At 44.5% G+C, this 18,025-nt stretch overlaps 1 long non-coding RNA gene across 3 annotated transcripts in view; it reads left to right on the top strand.

The window, feature by feature from the left end:
• The first annotated feature begins 217 nt into the window (after window positions 1-217).
• The window catches only part of LOC146759330 (uncharacterized), an 85,676-nt gene continuing 67,868 nt past the window's right edge, over window positions 218-18,025 (top strand). Inside the window, exons 1-3 of one of the 3 annotated variants that reach the window (XR_014932415.1) lie at window positions 218-1,508; window positions 8,352-8,461; window positions 8,768-11,019. This is a non-coding gene — a long non-coding RNA (uncharacterized LOC146759330). Of the gene's footprint in view, window positions 1,509-6,904; window positions 7,746-8,351; window positions 8,462-8,767; window positions 11,020-18,025 lie in introns of those variants that run through there. The other 2 variants (XR_014932414.1, XR_014932413.1) reach the window with 2 other exon arrangements.

The following is an 18,025-nucleotide window of genomic DNA, read 5'->3' as shown; positions in this document are numbered from 1 at the left end:
GGAGGCACAGTGGCTCAGCTCATTTCCCACAGTAACACAGGAAATAAGAGCCATGAGGGAAATGCAGATGCCTTCTGCCCCCATCAGAGGGGAGGAATGAGCTGCACTTCCACAGAGACATTCCTCTCACAGCCACTCACACCTCAGGTGTGGAGGGACGAGCTGGGGCTGCTGGTGGCAGCTGTGGAACACTGCCATCTGTGGTGCTCCATCCTACCTTGGAGGTGGGCATGTAGAGCTGAGGACCTTTGTCACTGCACAAATGACTGCAAGCAGAGATGTAGCAGAGGGAACATAAAGCATTTGATAACTTATACAAAGCAATGAGTAATAGAAATGACAATATTTCCAACCAAATATCCCCCATCCTAACAGTCATATCTGATCTCTACAATCCCACCCAAACAATTTCCCAGCCCCCTCCAATTCCTCCTCACTATCCCACCCCTGAATTTCCCTCCCCCAATTCCCACACAGTAATTGCCCACACTAATTACCAGCATGCAGGGCATGGGGAACACCTGTTCCTTGTGTGCAGACACCTGGAAAAAAAAGAAGTGGCAGGGAACTGGGGGTCTGTAGCAGGTTGTGGAGGCTCTGCATAGAACGTAACCCCAGACCACAACCCCATCAGCTGCTGGAGCAGCATCATCCCTGTCATTGGGGGATGTTGCCAGTGGTGGACAGGGACACAGGGAGAAGCCACACCTTGGTGTAGCTCTGATCTGCTCATGTCCAGTCCAATCCTCTATAGCACTTTCCATCTTCTGTCCTTTGTTCTTAACCGTATCCTTCCTTCTCTTCTGCTCTTTTCCTTTCTTTTAGGTGTCTTACCTGTATCTGCTTTTCCCCTCTTCTGTTCTTTTACTGCTCTGGTCAGCATCCAGTGTCTGCACCACAACTCTAGGTTTTGGGATGGAGAAAGGTACACAGGGCATAGATTTGTACAAGAAAAGCTCTCTTGCTGTGCCCAACAGATGACAAAAAGGAACCCTCAGGACCACAGAGGCAGCTTGTTTCTCCAAAGGCCACAGCGTAAGCTCGTGTAACTGGGAAGGACTCTGTTATACATCTCCTAAAAGTGCCTTTGAATTAATAATTTTCTGGTCTTGTTTCCAATTGTTTCTCAGAGGAAATGAGGTTTTTATCCTTGTATCTTTGCAGGAAGACAGAGAGGAGGGAACCTGTCTGGTGAAATGCTCAGGTGCTGTTTCCTTCCTTGCACCAACAGCCTGTTTGTGTCCATGCGATGCCAGTTGTCCTCCTGACAGTTTCTACCGGTCCTTCTCCGAGTCCTTCTGCTAAGCACTGCTATTTCTGTATCCTCAGGGCCCTGTTAGGACTAAAAAGGGGAGCAGATAACAGACGGAAGAATCTGGCCTTCTGCTGGGTGAAAGCCGCCTGCATGTCCTGTTCCTGCTTTCTCTTTTCCCCAGGTGGCATTGTGCTTCCCAAGGAGCTGACTCGCGGAATCAAACTCTATAATCCAGAGATGGGTTATAAAGCAGGTATGTTTATTCCAGCGTTGCGCAGCGCCGGGTGCAAGGGGGATAGCTCCTCCAAACTTGCACACCGTAAAGAGAAAAGTGTGTTACAGATATAGGTTAAGCTAATACATAAACAATAGTCTCCTCCTCAGTTTGATTACATATTCATTACATTCCCTATGGCCCCGTTCCCCGCGACCCCATTCCCTCATTCCCCCTGACCCCATTCCCCGTGACCCTTGCCGATGTTTTGGGGTGAAATTCTTCTTCTGTTTTCTTCTTGGTGTTATCTGCTGTTATTGTTCTCCCATGTCGGCATCATCTTGCCCGGGGGGGGATCTAATCCTTCTTGTCAGAGGTCTCCGGACAGTTTCTTCTTATCTTTATTGCCCTCTTCTCTGGCTTTATTTTGACTAAGTGTCTGCAATTCCCCCTTTCCCTGCACTTTTAAATGTACAGTTACCCTTTGTCTTGGTTTCTGTGAAGTTCCCCTTTCCCTTTCTATAGCAAAGTGTTACCTTACCACCATTTTGAGGCTTTGCTCACTCTTCAATTCCCCCCTTTTCTTTAATCTAGCAGGCTTTTACCTGCTAGATTCTTAATGGGTCTCAAAATAGGTTCCGCTCTCTACCTTTTGTCTCAGCTCATGTCTCTTCCAAACCTCGTATTCCCTTCCAGTACCTTGGTACAGACACAAAAGACATCTTATAACAACACAAGTAAAACACACCAAGAGTAGCAAGGTGATGCAGGCTAAGAAAAGCTGTTTTAGTCATCCTAAATTTGGCAACTAGTAAGTTTATCCCATGATCCAGAGAAAACTATTCCCCAATCGGTGTTATCCCTGCCTACTCCATGTTGCAATGCATCTTTGGATAAACAGGATATCTCCTTTTGGATTGTCCATCAAGCATCTGCAGCAGCATCCTCAATTGTTTCTAAGGTTACAGAAATTTTCATACAATGGTACCCCTCTTTTCTTGGGAGTTCTGTGAACTCAATTTGCTGTTGTTGCCCTGGAAGGCCCTCTCCCATGAGGCCCACTTGTGCCCTATTCCTGGTACTGGGACTGTACTTTGTAGTGTTGGTTTGCTCAATATATTCTCTTATCTTCCCTTATAACCAATTTCCATAAAATACTAAAGGGCATAATAATGTGTCCATTTGGGCATGCACACATCTGTCAGCTTGCTCTCTTCCTTTCTAAATTATTAATTGGACTCCTGTTCTCTTTAGAATATTTTACAGGTTTTGACTTGGCTTCAGAGATTTTAAGTTTACCGTCTGGAATTGAAGCCCTCTTCAACTGCCTGTTCTGCCACCTGATCTATCATCTTATTTTCTGTTTCCTGTACAGTGTTACATTTCTGATGTCTTTTACAACATATAATAACCATTGGTAGATTTAAATCAGGCTGTTTTCCTTGTGTGTGAGCAATCCTTGCTCTTTTCAGATGGTACTATGAGTGTGTGGCACATATTTAGCATCTGTCCATATGATTAAAGCTCTTGTCAAGGCAGTTATTTCAGTCTTCTGAGGGGAAGTCCCCACAGCTGGTGGTTGTGCTTCGGTTACCTGGTCAGTAGCAGTTACTGCATGTCCTGCCTTACAGTCTCCTTGTCTCATAAAACTGCAGCTTCTGGTAAACCAGGTGTCTTCTGCATCTTCTAAGGGTTCGTCCTTCAGGTTCGACTGACTGGCTGGAATGTGCAGCTTCAGTTGATTTAAAGCAGTCATGTAATACTGGTTCTCCGGGTGTTCCGCTAAGGAAAGATACTGGGTTGACAATATTAGTCACAATTATTTCTACATCACCCTGCTCTACCAGGATGGCCTGGTATTTCAGGAATCTTTGGGGTGAGAGCCAATGAACTAATGTCCCCCCTTTTGCCTCCAATACAGTAAACACTGTATGAGATATTAAAACTGGTATCCTTTGGCCCAGTGTAGATTTATGGGCTTCTTGAATATTGAGCACTAGTGCAGCCACTGCCCTCAGGCACCCTGGCCATCCCTTACTCACTTCAAGCTGTTTGAGGTTTACCATCAGTCCGTAGCTGTGTATCCATGGTCAGCACCCTCCTGTCATTCCTGGGAACGTATGGAGTTCCTTGGCAGTTTGCAGCTCATTGGCTTAGCAGATGGCTTCTTTCTTGGTAGTCCTTAAGGTTCAAAGTCCAGCTGTAATTTCTGAGTTATTTGTGCTTTCTGTAAACCAAGAAACTCAGCAAACTCTCAGTCTATTCTACACAGTCCTTTTGTCGCTGTGGCATCCACATGCTCCGGTAAAGTTCCACCCTAGGATGGAGGATCCCAGGTCTCAGGCTCACAAGTTGACCGGTTCTCAAAAATCATTAAGCTGTTCTCACAACCCTGGGTAACACTGTCCAGGTTAACTGAGTCTCTTCTCCCTTTATTAGGGCTTTCCTATTCAAAGGCAAATAACCTTAGGCTTCCTTTAGCCAAACCAGGCAGAAGAGACATCCCTCAAATCCAGAAGGTAAACTCCACCTAGTCATTCCTTAACTTGGTTGATAAAGTGCATGGATTTTCCATTACTGAGTGTATCCATTCAACAATTCCATTACTTGTCCTCATGTCTTCTACCAAACTATCGAAAATTTAGCAAATTGGCAAAACTGGAGTTTTGTACTTGGATTCCCATTCAATTAGTAATTCAAACTCAAAAAATTATCTATTATTTCTTTTATCCTTCTACAGTCACATATCCTCAAAGGGCATCACTTTACCCTGAGTGGGTGAGCTCTTGCTTTTAACTTAATTTTTGGCCCTGATGCCCACACCCCTAAGTGTGTCTTATTTGAGATTGCTGTGGCTCCTGGGGGTATAACATTGTTTTTCCCAGTTTGTGTTAATAGTCAGACTTACAATTCTTAATCAGCCAATATTGTTTGACCCTTAGCTCCAGTTTTATTAAATTTCTTGCCAGGGTAACCTGACAGGTACAAGAATTCCTGTATTCCTACTTGTTTTCTTAGCTTATATTTAATTAATTCCAAAAGTAAGCCTTTTCTTGTTGGGCAGTAGCACCTACTAATGTTACAAAACCATCTATGGGTAGTAAGAAGCTCCCATATCCATCAGAAAATGAACTACTTTATCCTGCTTCTTTAGCTGCAGTTTCATCGGTGTATCTGCTAGGGTAAACTTCCCAAGTTCTCATTGTTCAGCTCTGCAATCAGAGACAATTCCTTCTCACTCAGCTTGGTCAGATTTCTCTACCAGTGTCCCACTGCAGTTTGTACACTGCTTTCATTCCAGCGGAGCAGAGCCCTCCCTGGGCTCTTCAAGCCTCCATCCCCTTTCCTCGTGGGGGATCCCTGGGTCCTATGGCCCTACTCTAGCACCACAACAGTAACAGCTGTTATTATTCTCAATTTCCTGAACATCTCTGATTCTCAATCAGGTGTTTGTTTTGTTTTCTGTTGTTGTTGTTGTTTGTTTGTTTTCTTCTTATTGTACTCCTCTCTTCAGACCTGACATCCCTGTTTTTATCTTTGCCTTCCTCAACCTGCGTCCTTCCCAAACTTTTTTGCTTTCCAAACTCTAATCATTACATTTCACCTCCTCTCCAGAGCCATCCAGTGCTGCCCAGATTTCAGATTTCCCACATCTCTGCACATGAAGACTATTCTCACTTCCAGTGCCCTGTCCTCTCCACCTTCCCCTTTGCTGTTTACAGCAGCAGTCTCTGACCCTGGCTCCCTCTCCCACTCTGAGAGTTCCGATTGCAGGGGAACGGTGCGGGGGGGTTGTTCTCATGCCAGCACAGATAAACTCACTTTCTCTTTAACCCTTTTTCCTCTGTACACTATTCCACTATTTGTACCCTCATTTACACTTCCACGTACCCTCAACGATACTTCCGTATGACATTAACAACTACACTTTCTTATACCAGCAAAACAGTTTGTCCCATTCCCTTCAAAACCCACAAATCAAACAACACAGTTCTTCAGTTTCCATAAACACTCTTACTACCTTATAACTTTCCCTTAGCAATCCATATCGTTCAGTTATACACCTCTCGCCACAGAGCCATCACTGACTGACCCACCTCCCTTACACCTCTTCGCAGGCAGAACACAGTATCACATAAATGGCTTGATACTCATACCACACAGACATCCCTCTATATGTTCATTGTCCCTGTCCTCTAGCTTATACATCAACCACCACTGATTACAATATTTAATCAGAATTTTTTTTCAGCTCAGGGTTCCTCCTGGTTCCCCAGCGATATCTCGCCAATGTGCCAGTATACACGTCAGGGGTGAGCGCGCAGGGACCTCTTTGCTCTGTGATTTTCCCATCGTAACTTAATATAAACCACCGTATTCTTTTATAAGTAAAACCACTTCTGACACAACAGCATTGTTATGACTTATGACCACATACTTTACAACAACCAGTAATTAATAATACAAAATAAACATGTATTAAAACAAAGACAAACAAGTATTGGAGACAACTTTCGCTTCGTCCGTCCCCGGCCGTTTCCCTCGCGGGAGGACGGAACCGCGGGTCAGGACTCCACACTCGCCCCGCAGCTGTGCTGCGTCTCACTCACACCACACTCACACGACAATTCAAACACAATTACAATATATCATTTGTTAAGCTTAACCAAAGATGTTAAGAACACCGGTGCTAGTTGTTGACTTAGGTCACCTATATAGACAGCGCTGTATGATACCAATTATCCCAGGATTACCCAAATCACCCTGTACCAGAGAGCAGACAAGCTCTGCCCAATTAGCAATCACCTGAATGTGAGCAATAGCTCTTTTACCATGCGTACGACTTACTGGCCCCTTTGTAAGCATTCCCTAGGGAGTCCTAACCCAGCCGGCAACCTAACCTAACCCGTGAGCTCACATCCCTGGGGGGGAGCACGCCGACTCCACTGTGCCCTGCGTAGGACGTCTCCTCACGACTTACGGGTCCCCCATTTCACATACCTGGTCCGCCGATAGATGGTTCTTGTCTGCTCCTGCAGTGATCAGATGAGGGAGGGGAGTCCTTCCGAGAAATCTCGGGGCGCGCCAAAGGCGTCCCCCTTCTCAGCTGGTCCTGCAGCCGAACAGAGAGGGTCCCATCTGGGGGGCCAAATTGACTCGCGGAATCAAACTCTATAATCCAGAGATGGGTTATAAAGCAGGTATGTTTATTCCAGCGTTGCGCAGCGCCGGGTGCAAGGGGGATAGCTCCTCCAAACTTGCACACCGTAAAGAGAAAAGTGTGTTACAGATATAGGTTAAGCTAATACATAAACAATAGTCTCCTCCTCAGTTTGATTACATATTCATTACATTCCCTATGGCCCCGTTCCCCGCGACCCCATTCCCTCATTCCCCCTGACCCCATTCCCCGTGACCCTTGCCGATGTTTTGGGGTGAAAGTCTTCTTCTGTTTTCTTCTTGGTGTTATCTGCTGTTATTGTTCTCCCATGTCGGCATCATCTTGCCCGGGGGGGGATCTAATCCTTCTTGTCAGAGGTCTCCGGACAGTTTCTTCTTATCTTTATTGCCCTCTTCTCTGGCTTTATTTTGACTAAGTGTCTGCAATTCCCCCTTTCCCTGCACTTTTAAATGTACAGTTACCCTTTGTCTTGGTTTCTGTGAAGTTCCCCTTTCCCTTTCTATAGCAAAGTGTTACCTTACCACCATTTTGAGGCTTTGCTCACTCTTCAGAGCATATGGACCTTTTAGATGGGAGTGCGCAGCAAGGAACACATGGGGTCTCAGCTTCCTTCCTGCTCTACATCTGAGTGAGGGACACTGTGACCTGCTCAGGAGGCAAGATGTCATGTCAGGGAGGTGTGTTTTCCTTGTTGTTTTTTATCATCTGTGCTTTGCTTTGCTGTGTTATTTTTTTTCCTTTGCAGTTCTATGGTTTTCTTTCCTATTTGGTGTTTTCTATGTCGTGTTTTTTTTGTTTTTTGTTTTTTGTTTTTTGTTTTTTGTTTTTTGTTTTTTTTATAAGTTTTTTTCTGTTTTTCCTTGTCTTAGTTTTTTTCTTTTGTTTGATTTATCATTTTTTCTTTGCTTTTATTATTATTATTTTTTTTAATTCTGTGTTATTTCCTAAAATCCTTCATGGTTTATTTGTTGTTGTGTTTTTCATCTATGTTTTGCTATTTTTCTTTATATACGCTGTATGAGAACTGTTGAATCACAGTCTGAGCCACTGATTATCACCTAGGGAAGGGACCTGGTCAGCCCTGGTTAGTGCAGGTGAGGGCAATGCAGCTGAGTGACTGGAAGGGATGGAGCCTGGCTGCACCTCTCTTACAGCTCATTTTTGAAGGCTGACTGCCAATGGGTGGAATTTTTTTTGATGGTTTCTCCTCTGTGGAGTTTGTTCTGTGCACTTCCATCCTCAGTGGTGGGTGAGCCATTCTTTCCTTACCTTTGTAGTATATTCACACTGTGCTAGTCTTTCTGTTGTTACAGATAGTATGTGTTTTTTTTTCTATTTGTTTTCTGTGGTTTTTTAAACTTTGATTCCCTGGTTTTTGGCTTGCTTTTTTTCTTTATATTTCTTTTTTTTTTTTCTTTTTCTTTTTTTTTTTTTTTTTTGCTGTGTCCTATTCTGCTTTACGGTGACATTTGCAAGAGACTGTGAATTCTCCTGGTTCAAATTGCAGTTGGCTTAATCAAATGTGTAAGAAATATATAAGGGCTGCTGAGGCCAGGCTGGAGTTGCATTTCTTTATGAACTGGGGTGTTGTTGCGGATGCGTTTCTCTCCTGTTTTGTCTCTTTTGCGGCTGTTCAAGAATATTAGATTGTGCTATGTCAGTATTTGTTGCCATCCTGCTTTCTCTTCTCTGTCTTGCAGGTCAGCTCGTGCTAGAAGTCAGTGGTATCACTGTATGAATGGAGGTCAGTTTAGGAGCAGCTGCTGATGGAAGGAATCAAGACCAGGCTAATAAATGGAAGCATCTCCTGGTAAGGTGTCAGAGGTGGCAGTAATGATGTCTGTCATCGTTAAAACCAGAGGTCAGGCTCATCCGAGTGCTTGCTGACTGATACTTCGGAGTATCTCGTTCTCCAGCTGAACGATAAGAAAGCTAAATATGCTGAGCCATTACAGCTTGTGCTGAAGTTGTGAATGTGCTCCCAGATGTTTCCTTTAGTGGTAAATCATGTTCTGGCACTGTGGTAGTCCTATCTCTGGCATGATCTGGAGCACCGTGTCTTGTTGCGAGCCTTGTGTGCCTGTTTCCATGAACCTTGCTTTCTTTCTCTCTTCAGAGTAAGGGCAGGGTGCTTCCTTGCTTTTGGTGGATTCATCCAGGAGGCTGTTAGAAGGCCAAATGCAATGTTCATTAAATGGAGGGACAGGATGGGAATGGACTGTCGTTGCCACCAGGCAAAAGTGAGTTTCTTATGTCATGAATGATATAATTTTGATTATTCTGAGCAGTTGCAGTGTGGTAGAGGATGTCACGAAACCATTTATTTGGGAGCGCAGGGAAGAGTCATGAGAACCGAAACCGTAGTTTCTGTTTTGGCTGTCAAAATGGTGGAGTTTCTTTGGGAGGGCAATAGCTGGGCTTCCTGTTAGCAGGCCCCCTCTGAGAGATTGGGCTTTGCTTGCTGCTTTGCTGTGCCTACCTGCCTGCTCCCTGTGCTTGTTCCTTTTACATTTCAGTGCTTCTTTTCCCTTGCTTTGATGCTTTTCCCTTTCAGGGCTTCTTTTCTCTTTCAGTGCTGCCTTTGCCCTTTATGTACTCCTTTTCCCTATCAGTGTTACTTTATGCTGTTCCTTTCCCTTTCGGGGCTCCTTTTCCCTTTCAGGGCTGCATTTCATTGCTTATTTTCTTTCTCAGGGCTGCTTATCCCTTTCAGGGCTGCTTTCCTTTGCTTATTTTCTTTTTCAGGGCTCCTTTTCCCTTTCAGGGCTCCTTTTCTTTATCAGTTCTGCTTCTCCCTTCCAGGGCTGCATTTTCTTGTTCCTTTTCCATGTCACTGCCGCTTTTCCCTTTCACTGCCGCTTTTCCCTTTCATGCTGCTTTTCCCTATTAGTCTTGCTTTTCCCATTCATTGCTGCTTTTCCCTTTTATTCTTGCTTTTCCCGTTCACTGCTGCTTTTCCCTTTCACTGCTGCTTTTCTCTTTCACTGCTGCTTTTCCCTTTCACTGCTGCTTTTCCCTTTCACTGCTGCTTTTCCCATTCCATGCTGCTTTTCCCTTTTAGTCTTGCTTTTCACTTTTAGTCTTGCATTTCCCTTTCACTGCTGCTTTTCCCTTTTAGTCTTGCTTTTCCCTTTTAGTCTCGCATTTCCTTTTCACTGCTTATTTTCCCTTTTAGTCTTGCTTTTCCCTTTTAGTCTTGCTTTTCCCTTTTAGTCTTGCTTTTCCCTTTCACTGCTGCTTTTTCCTTTCAGTCTTGCTTTTCCCTTTCACTGCTGCTTTTCCCTTTCACTGCTGCTTTTCCCGTTCACTGCTGCTTTTCCCTTTCACTGCTGCTTTTCCCTTTCACTGCTGCTTTTCCCTTTCACTGCTGCTCTTCCATTTCACTGCTGCTTTTCCCTTTCACTGCTGCTCTTCCATTTCACTGCTGCTTTTCCCTTTCACTGCTGCTCTTCCCTTTCACTGCTGCTTTTCCCTTTCACTTCTCCTTTTCCCTTTCACTTCTCCTTTTCCCTTTCACTGCTGATTTTCCCTTTCACTGCTGCTTTTCTTATTAAGTACTGCTTTTCCCTTTCACTGCGGCTTTTCCCTTTCACTGCTGCTTTTCTTATTAAGTACTGCTTTTCCCTTTCACTGCGGCTTTTCCCTTTAACTGTGGCTCTTCCCTTTCACTGCTGATTTTCACTTTCACTGCTGCTTTTCCTTTTCACTGCTGCTCTTCCCTTTCACTGCTGCTTTTCCCTTTCACTGCTGCTTTTCCCTTTTCACTGCTGATTTTCCCATTCACTGCTGCTCTTCCCTTTCACTGCTGCTCTTCCCTTTCACTGCTGCTCTTCCCTTTCACTGCTGCTTTTCCCTTTCACTGCTGCTTTCCTTTTTATTCTTGCTTTTCCCTTTCACTGCTGCTTTTCCCTTTTAGTCTTGCTTTTTCCTTTCACTGCTGCTTTTCCCTTTCACTGCTGCTTTTCTCTTCCCCTGCTGCTCTTCCCTTTCACTGCTGCTCTTCCCTTTCACTGCTGCTTTTCCCTTTCACTGCTGATTTTCCCTTTTAGTCTTGCTTTTCTTTTTCAGTCTTGCTTTTCACTTTTAGTCTTGCTTTTCTCTTTCAGTCTTGCTTTTCTTTTTCACTGCTGCTTTTCTCTTTCACTGCTGCTCTTCCCTTTCACTGCTGCTCTTCTTTTTCACTGCTGCTTTTTCCTTTCTCTGCTGCTTTTTCCTTTCTCTGCTGCTTTTCCCATTCACTGCTGCTTTTCCCTTTCACTGCTGCTTTTCCCTTTCACTGTTGCTTTTCCCTTTTAGTCCTGCTTTTCCCTTTCTCTGCTATTTTACCTTTTAGTCTTGATTTTCCCTTTCACTCGTGCTTTTCCCTTTTAGTCTTGCTTTTTCCTTTCACTCGTGCTTTTCCTTTTTAGTCCAGATTTCTCTTTCACTGCTGATTTTCCCATTCACTGCTGCTCTTCCCTTTCACTGCTGCTCTACCATTTCACTGCTCGTCTTCCCTTTCACTGCTGCACTTCCCTTTCACTGCTGCTCTTCCCTTTCACTGCTGCTCTTCCCTTTCACTGCTGCTCTTCCCTTTCACTGCTGCTCTTCCCTTTCACTGCTGCTCTTCCCTTTCATTGCTGCTCTTCCCTTTCACTGCTGCTTTTTCCTTTTAGTGCTGCATTTCCCTTTCACTGCTGCTTTTTCCTTTCACAGCTGCTTTACCTTTTCACTGCTGCTTTTCCCTTTTAGTCTTGCTTTTCCCTTTTAGTCTTGCTTTTCCCTTTCACTGCTGATTTTCCCATTCACTGCTGCTTTTCCCTTTCACTTCTGCTTTTCCCTTTTAATCTTGCTTTTCCCATTCTCTGCTGCTTTTCCCATTCACTGCTGATTTTCCTTTCACTGCTGATTTTCCCTTTTAGTCTTGCTTTTCCCTTTCAGTCTTGCTTTTCCCTTTTACTGCTGCTTTTCCCTTTCACTGCTGCTCTTCCCTTTCACTGCTGCACTTCCCTTTCTCTGCAGCTTTTCCCTTTCTCTGCTGCTTTTCCCTTTCACTGCGGCTTTTCCCTTTTAGTCCTGCTTTTCCCTTTCTCTGCTGCTTTTCCCTTTTATTCTTGCTTTTCCCTTTCACTCGTGCTTTTCCCTTTTAGTCTTTCTTTTCCCTTTTAGTCCCGCTTTTCCCTTTCACTGCTGCTTTTCCCATTCACTGCTGCTCTTCCCTTTCACTGCAGCTCTTCCCTTTCACTGCAGCTCTTCCCTTTCACTGCTGCTCTTCCCTTTCACTGCTGATTTTCCCATTCACTGCTGTTTTTCCCTTTCACTGCTGTATTTCCCTTTCACTGCTGCTTTTCCCTTTCACTGTTGCTCTTCCCTTTCACTGCTGCTTTTCCCTTTCACTGCTGATTTTCCCCTTCACTGCTGATTTTCCCTTTCACTGCTGCTTTTCCCTTTAACTGCTGCTTTTCCCTTTTAGTCTTGCTTTTCCCTTTCACTGCTGCTTTTCCCTTTCATGCTACTTTTCCCTTTCACTACTGCTTTTCCCTTTCACTGCTGCTTTTCCCTTTCACTGCTGATTTTCCTTTTTATTCTTGCTTTTCCCTTTCACTGCTGCTTTTCCCTTCCTCTGCTGCTTTTCCCTTCCCCTGCTGCTTTTCCCTTCCCCTGCTGCTTTTCCCTTTCACTGCTGCTCTTCCCTTTCACTGCTGCACTTCCCTTTCTCTGCTGCTTTTCCCTTTCTCTGCTGCTTTTCCCTTTCACTGCTGCTTTTCCCTTTTAGTCCTGCTTTTCCCTTTCTCTGCTGCTTTTCCCTTTTATTCTTGCTATTCCCTTTCACTCGTGCTTTTCCCTTTTAGTCTTTCTTTTCCCTTTTAGTCTTGCTTTTTCCTTTCACTGCTGCTTTTCCCTTTCACTGTTGCTCTTCCCTTTCACTGCTGCTCTTCCCTTTCACTGCTGATTTTCCCATTCACTGCTGCTTTTCCCTTTCACTGCTGTTTTTCCCTTTTAGTCTTGCTTTTCCCGTTCACTCTGCTTTTCCCTTTCACTGCTGCTTTTCCCCTTCACTGTTGCTTTTCCCTTTCACTGCTGCTTTTCCCTTTCACTGCTGATTTTCCCTTTCACTGCTGATTTTCCTTTCACTGCTGCTTTTCCCTTTCACTGCTGCTTTTCCCATTTAGTCTTGCTTTTCCCTTTCACTGCTGCTTTTCCCTTTCATGCTGCTTTTCCCTTTCACTGCTGCTTTTCCTTTTTATTCTTGCTTTTCCCTTTCACTGCTGCTTTTCCCTTTTAGTCTTGCTTATTCCTTTCACTGCTCGTCTTCCCTTTCACTGCTGCTCTTCCCTTTCACTGCTGCTCTTCCCTTTCACTGCTGCTCTTCCCTTTCACTGCTGCTTTTCCCTTTCACTGCTGCTTTCCTTTTTATTCTTGCTTTTTCCTTTCACTGCTGCTTTTCCCTTTCACTTCTGCTTTTCTCTTCCCCTGCTGCTCTTCCCTTTCACTGCTGATCTTCCCTTTCACTGCTGCTTTTCCCTTTCACTGCTGATTTTCCCTTTTAGTCTTGCTTTTCTTTTTCAGTCTTGCTTTTCACTTTTAGTCTTGCTTTTCTCTTTCAGTCTTGCTTTTCTTTTTCACTGCTGCTTTTCTCTTTCACTGCTGCTCTTCCCTTTCACTGCTGCTCTTCTTTTTCACTGCTGCTTTTTCCTTTCTCTGCTGCTTTTTCCTTTCTCTGCTGCTTTTCCCATTCACTGCTGCTTTTCCCTTTCACTGTTGCTTTTCCCTTTTAGTCCTGCTTTTCCCTTTCTCTGCTATTTTCCCTTTTAGTCTTGATTTTCCCTTTCACTCGTGCTTTTCCCTTTTAGTCTTGCTTTTCCCTTTCACTCGTGCTTTTCCTTTTTAGTCCAGCTTTTCTCTTTCACTGCTGATTTTCCCATTCACTGCTGCTCTTCCCTTTCACTGCTGCACTTCCATTTCACTGCTCGTCTTCCCTTTCACTGCTGCTCTTCCCTTTCACTGCTGCTCTTCCCTTTCACTGCTGCTCTTCCCTTTCACTGCTGCTCTTCCCTTTCACTGCTGCTCTTCCCTTTCACTGCTGCTCGTCCCTTTCACTGCTGCTCTTCCCTTTCACTGTTGCTTTTCCCTTTCACTGCTGCTCTTCCCTTTCATTGCTGCTCTTCCCTTTCACTGCTGCTTTTTCCTTTTAGTGCTGCATTTCCCTTTCACTGCTGCTTTTTCCTTTCACAGCTGCTTTACCTTTTCACTGCTGCTTTTCCCTTTTAGTCTTGCTTTTCCCTTTTAGTCTTGCTTTTCCCTTTCACTGCTGATTTTCCCATTCACTGCTGCTTTTCCCTTTCACTTCTGCTTTTCCCTTTTAATCTTGCTTTTCCCATTCTCTGCTGCTTTTCCCATTCACTGCTGCTTTTCCCTTACACTGCTGCTTTTCCCTTTCATTGCTGCTTTTCCCTTTCACTGCTGCTTTTCCTTTCACTGCTGCTTTTCCTTTTTATTCTTGCTTTTCACTTTCACTGCTGCTTTTCCCTTTCACTGCTGCTTTTCCCATTCACTGCTGCTTTTCCCATTCACTGCTGCTTTTCCCATTCACTGCTGCTTTTCCCATTCACTGCTGCTTTTCCCTTTTAGTCCTACTTTTCCCTTTCTCTGCTGCTTTTCCGTTTTATTCTTGCTTTTCCCTTTCAATCGTGCTTTTCCCTTTTAGTCCTTCTTTTCCCTTTCACTGCTGCTTTTCCCATTCACTGCTGCTCTTCCATTTCACTGCAGCTCTTCCCTTTCACTGCTGCTCTTGCCTTTCACTGCTGCTCTTCCCTTTCACTGCTGATTTTCACATTCACTGCTGCTTTTCTCTTTCAATGCTGTTTTTCCCTTTTAGTCTTGCTGTTCCCGTTCACTCTGCTTTTCCCTTTCACTGTGGCTTTTCCCTTTCACTGCTGATTTTCCCCTTCACTTCTGCTTTTCCATTTCACTGCTGCTTTTCCCTTTCACTGCTGCTTTTGCCTTTTAGTCTTGCTTTTCCCTTTACTGCTGCTTTTCCATTTCACTGCTGCTTTTACCTTTCACTTCTGCTTTTCCTTTTTATTCTTGCTTTTCCATTTCACTGCTGCTTTTCCCTTTCACTGCTGTTTTTCCCTTCCCCTGCTGCTCTTCCCTTTCACTGCTGCTCTTCCCTTTCACTGCTGCTTTTCCCTTTCACTGCTGATTTTCCCTTTTAGTCTTGCTTTTCTTTTTCAGTCTTGCTTTTCCCTTTTAGTCTTGCTTTTCCCTTTCAGTCTTGCTTTTCTTTTTCACTGCTGCTTTTCTCTTTCACTGCTGCTCTTCCCTTTCACTGCTGAACTTCCCTTTCTCTGCTGCTTTTTACGTTTCTCTGCTGCTTTTCCCATTCACTGCTCCTTTTCCCTTTCACTGTTGCTTTTACCTTTTAGTCCTGCTTTTCCCTTTCTCTGCTACTTTCCCTTTTAGTCTTGATTTTCCCTTTCACTCGTGCTTTTCCCTTTTAGTCTTGCTTTTCCCTTTCACTCGTGCTTTTCCTTTCTAGTCCTGCTTTTCCCTTTCACTGCTGCTCTTCCCTTTCACTGCTGCTCTTCCCTTTCACTGCTGCTCTTCCCTTTCACTGCTCGTCTTCCCTTTCACTGCTGCTCTTCCCTTTCACTGCTGCTCTTCCCTTGCACTGCTGCTCTTCCCTTTCACTGCTGCTCTTCCCTTTCACTGCTGCTCTTCCCTTTCACTGTTGCTTTTCCCTTTCACTGCTGCTTTTCCCTTTCACTGCTGCTGATTTTCCCTTTCACTGCTGATTTTCCCTTTCACTGCTGATTTTCCCTTTCACTGCTGCTTTTCCCTTTTAGTCTTGCTTTTCCCTTTCACTGCTGCTTTTCCCTTTCATGCTGCTTTTCCCTTTCATGCTGCTTTTCCCTTTCACTGCTGCTTTTCCCTTTCACTGCTGCTTTTCCCTTTCACTGCTGCTTTTCCTTTTTATTCTTGCTTTTCCCTTTCACTGCTGCTTTTCCCTTTTAGTCTTGCTTTTTCCTTTCACTGCTGCTTTTCCCTTTCACTGCTGCTTTTCTCTTCCCCTGCTGCTCTTCCCTTTCACTGCTGCTCTTCCCTTTCACTGCTGCTTTTCCCTTTCACTGCTGATTTTCCCTTTTAGTCTTGCTTTTCTTTTTCAGTCTTGCTTTTTCCTTTTAGTCTTGCTTTACCCTTTCAGTCTTGCTTTTCTTTTTCACTGCTGCTTTTCTCTTTCACTGCTGCTCTTCCCTTTCACTGCTGCACTTCCCTTTCTCTGCTGCTTTTTCCTTTCTCTGCTGCTTTTCCCATTCACTGCTGCTTTTCCCATTCACTGCTGCTTTTCCCTTTCACTGTTGCTTTTCCCTTTTAGTCCTGCTTTTCCCTTTCTCTGCTATTTTCCCTTTTAGTCTTGATTTTCCCTTTCACTCGTGCTTTTCCCTTTTAGTCTTGCTTTTCCCTTTCACTCGTGCTTTTCCTTTTTAGTCCTGCTTTTCCCTTTCACTGCTGATTTTCCCATTCACTGCTGCTCTTCCCTTTCACTGCTGCTCTTCCCTTTCACTGCTCGTCTTCCCTTTCACTGCTGCTCTTCCCTTTCACTGCTGCTCTTCCCTTTCACTGCTGCTCTTCCCTTTCACTGCTGCTTTTCTCTTTCACTGCTGTTTTTCCCTTTTAGTCTTGCTGTTCCCGTTCACTCTGCTTTTCCCTTTCACTGTGGCTTTTCCCTTTCACTGTGGCTTTTCCCCTTCACTGCTGATTTTCCCTTTCACTGCTGCTTTTCCCTTTCACTGCTGCTTTTGCCTTTTAGTCTTGCTTTTCCCTTTACTGCTGCTTTTCCATTTCACTGCTGCTTTTCCCTTTCACTGCTGCTTTTACCTTTCACTTCTGCTTTTCCTTTTTATTCTTGCTTTTCCCTTTCACTGCTGCTTTTCCCCTTCACTGCTGTTTTTCCCTTCCCCTGCTGCTCTTCCCTTTCACTGCTGCTCTTCCCTTTCACTGCTGCTTTTCCCTTTCACTGCTGATTTTCCCTTTTAGTCTTGCTTTTCTTTTTCAGTCTTGCTTTTCCCTTTTAGTCTTGCTTTTCCCTTTCAGTCTTGCTTTTCTTTTTCACTGCTGCTTTTCTCTTTCACTGCTGCTCTTCCCTTTCACTGCTGCACTTCCCTTTCTCTGCTGCTTTTTACGTTTCTCTGCTGCTTTTCCCATTCACTGCTGCTTTTCCCTTTCACTGTTGCTTTTCCCTTTTAGTCCTGCTTTTCCCTTTCTCTGCTACTTTCCCTTTTAGTCTTGATTTTCCCTTTCACTCGTGCTTTTCCCTTTTAGTCTTGCTTTTCCCTTTCACTCGTGCTTTTCCTTTCTAGTCCTGCTTTTCCCTTTCACTGCTGCTCTTCCCTTTCACTGCTGCTCTTCCCTTTCACTGCTGCTCTTCCCTTTCTCTGCTCGTCTTCCCTTTCACTGCTGCTCTTCCCTTTCACTGCTGCTCTTCCCTTGCACTGCTGCTCTTCCCTTTCACTGCTGCTCTTCCCTTTCACTGTTGCTTTTCCCTTTCACTGCTGCTTTTCCCTTTCACTGCTGATTTTCCCTTTCACTGCTGATTTTCCCTTTCACTGCTGATTTTCCCTTTCATGCTGCTTTTCCCTTTCACTGCTGCTTTTCCCTTTCACTGCTGCTGTTCCCTTTCATGCTGCTTTTCCTTTTTATTCTTGCTTTTCCCTTTCACTGCTGCTTTTCCCTTTTAGTCTTGCTTTTTCCTTTCACTGCTGCTTTTCCCTTTCACTGCTGCTTTTCTCTTCCCCTGCTGCTCTTCCCTTTCACTGCTGCTCTTCCCATTCACTGCTGCTTTTCCCTTTCACTGTTGCTTTTCCCTTTTAGTCCTGCTTTTCCCTTTCTCTGCTATTTTCCCTTTTAGTCTTGATTTTCCCTTTCACTCGTGCTTTTCCCTTTTAGTCTTGCATTTCCCTTTCACTCGTGCTTTTCCTTTTTAGTCCTGCTTTTCCCTTTCACTGCTGATTTTCCCTTTCACTGCTGCTCTTCCCTTGCACTGCTGCTCTTCCCTTTCACTGCTGCTCTTCCCTTTCACTGCTGCTCTTCCCTTTCACTGCTGCTCTTCCCTTTCACTGTTGCTTTTCCCTTTCACTGCTGCTCTTCCCTTTCATTGCTGCTCTTCCCTTTCACTGCTGCTTTTTCCTTTTAGTGCTGCATTTCCCTTTCACTGCTGCTTTTTCCTTTCACAGCTTCTTTAACTTTTCACTGCTGCTTTTCCCTTTAAGTCTTGCTTTTCCCTTTCACTGCTTCTTTTACCTCTCACTGCTGCTTTTCCCTTTCACTGCTGCTTTTCCCTTTCACTGCTGCTGTTCCCTTTCATGCTGCTTTTCCTTTTTATTCTTGCTTT

Source organism: Coturnix japonica, chromosome 10 (genome assembly GCF_054131305.1).
Source record: "Coturnix japonica strain WE chromosome 10, WE-NBRP24, whole genome shotgun sequence".
Classification (NCBI taxonomy): domain Eukaryota; kingdom Metazoa; phylum Chordata; class Aves; order Galliformes; family Phasianidae; genus Coturnix; species Coturnix japonica.
Note: the sequence above shows the minus strand (reverse complement) of the source record. Positions and strands in the feature narration are given on the sequence as shown.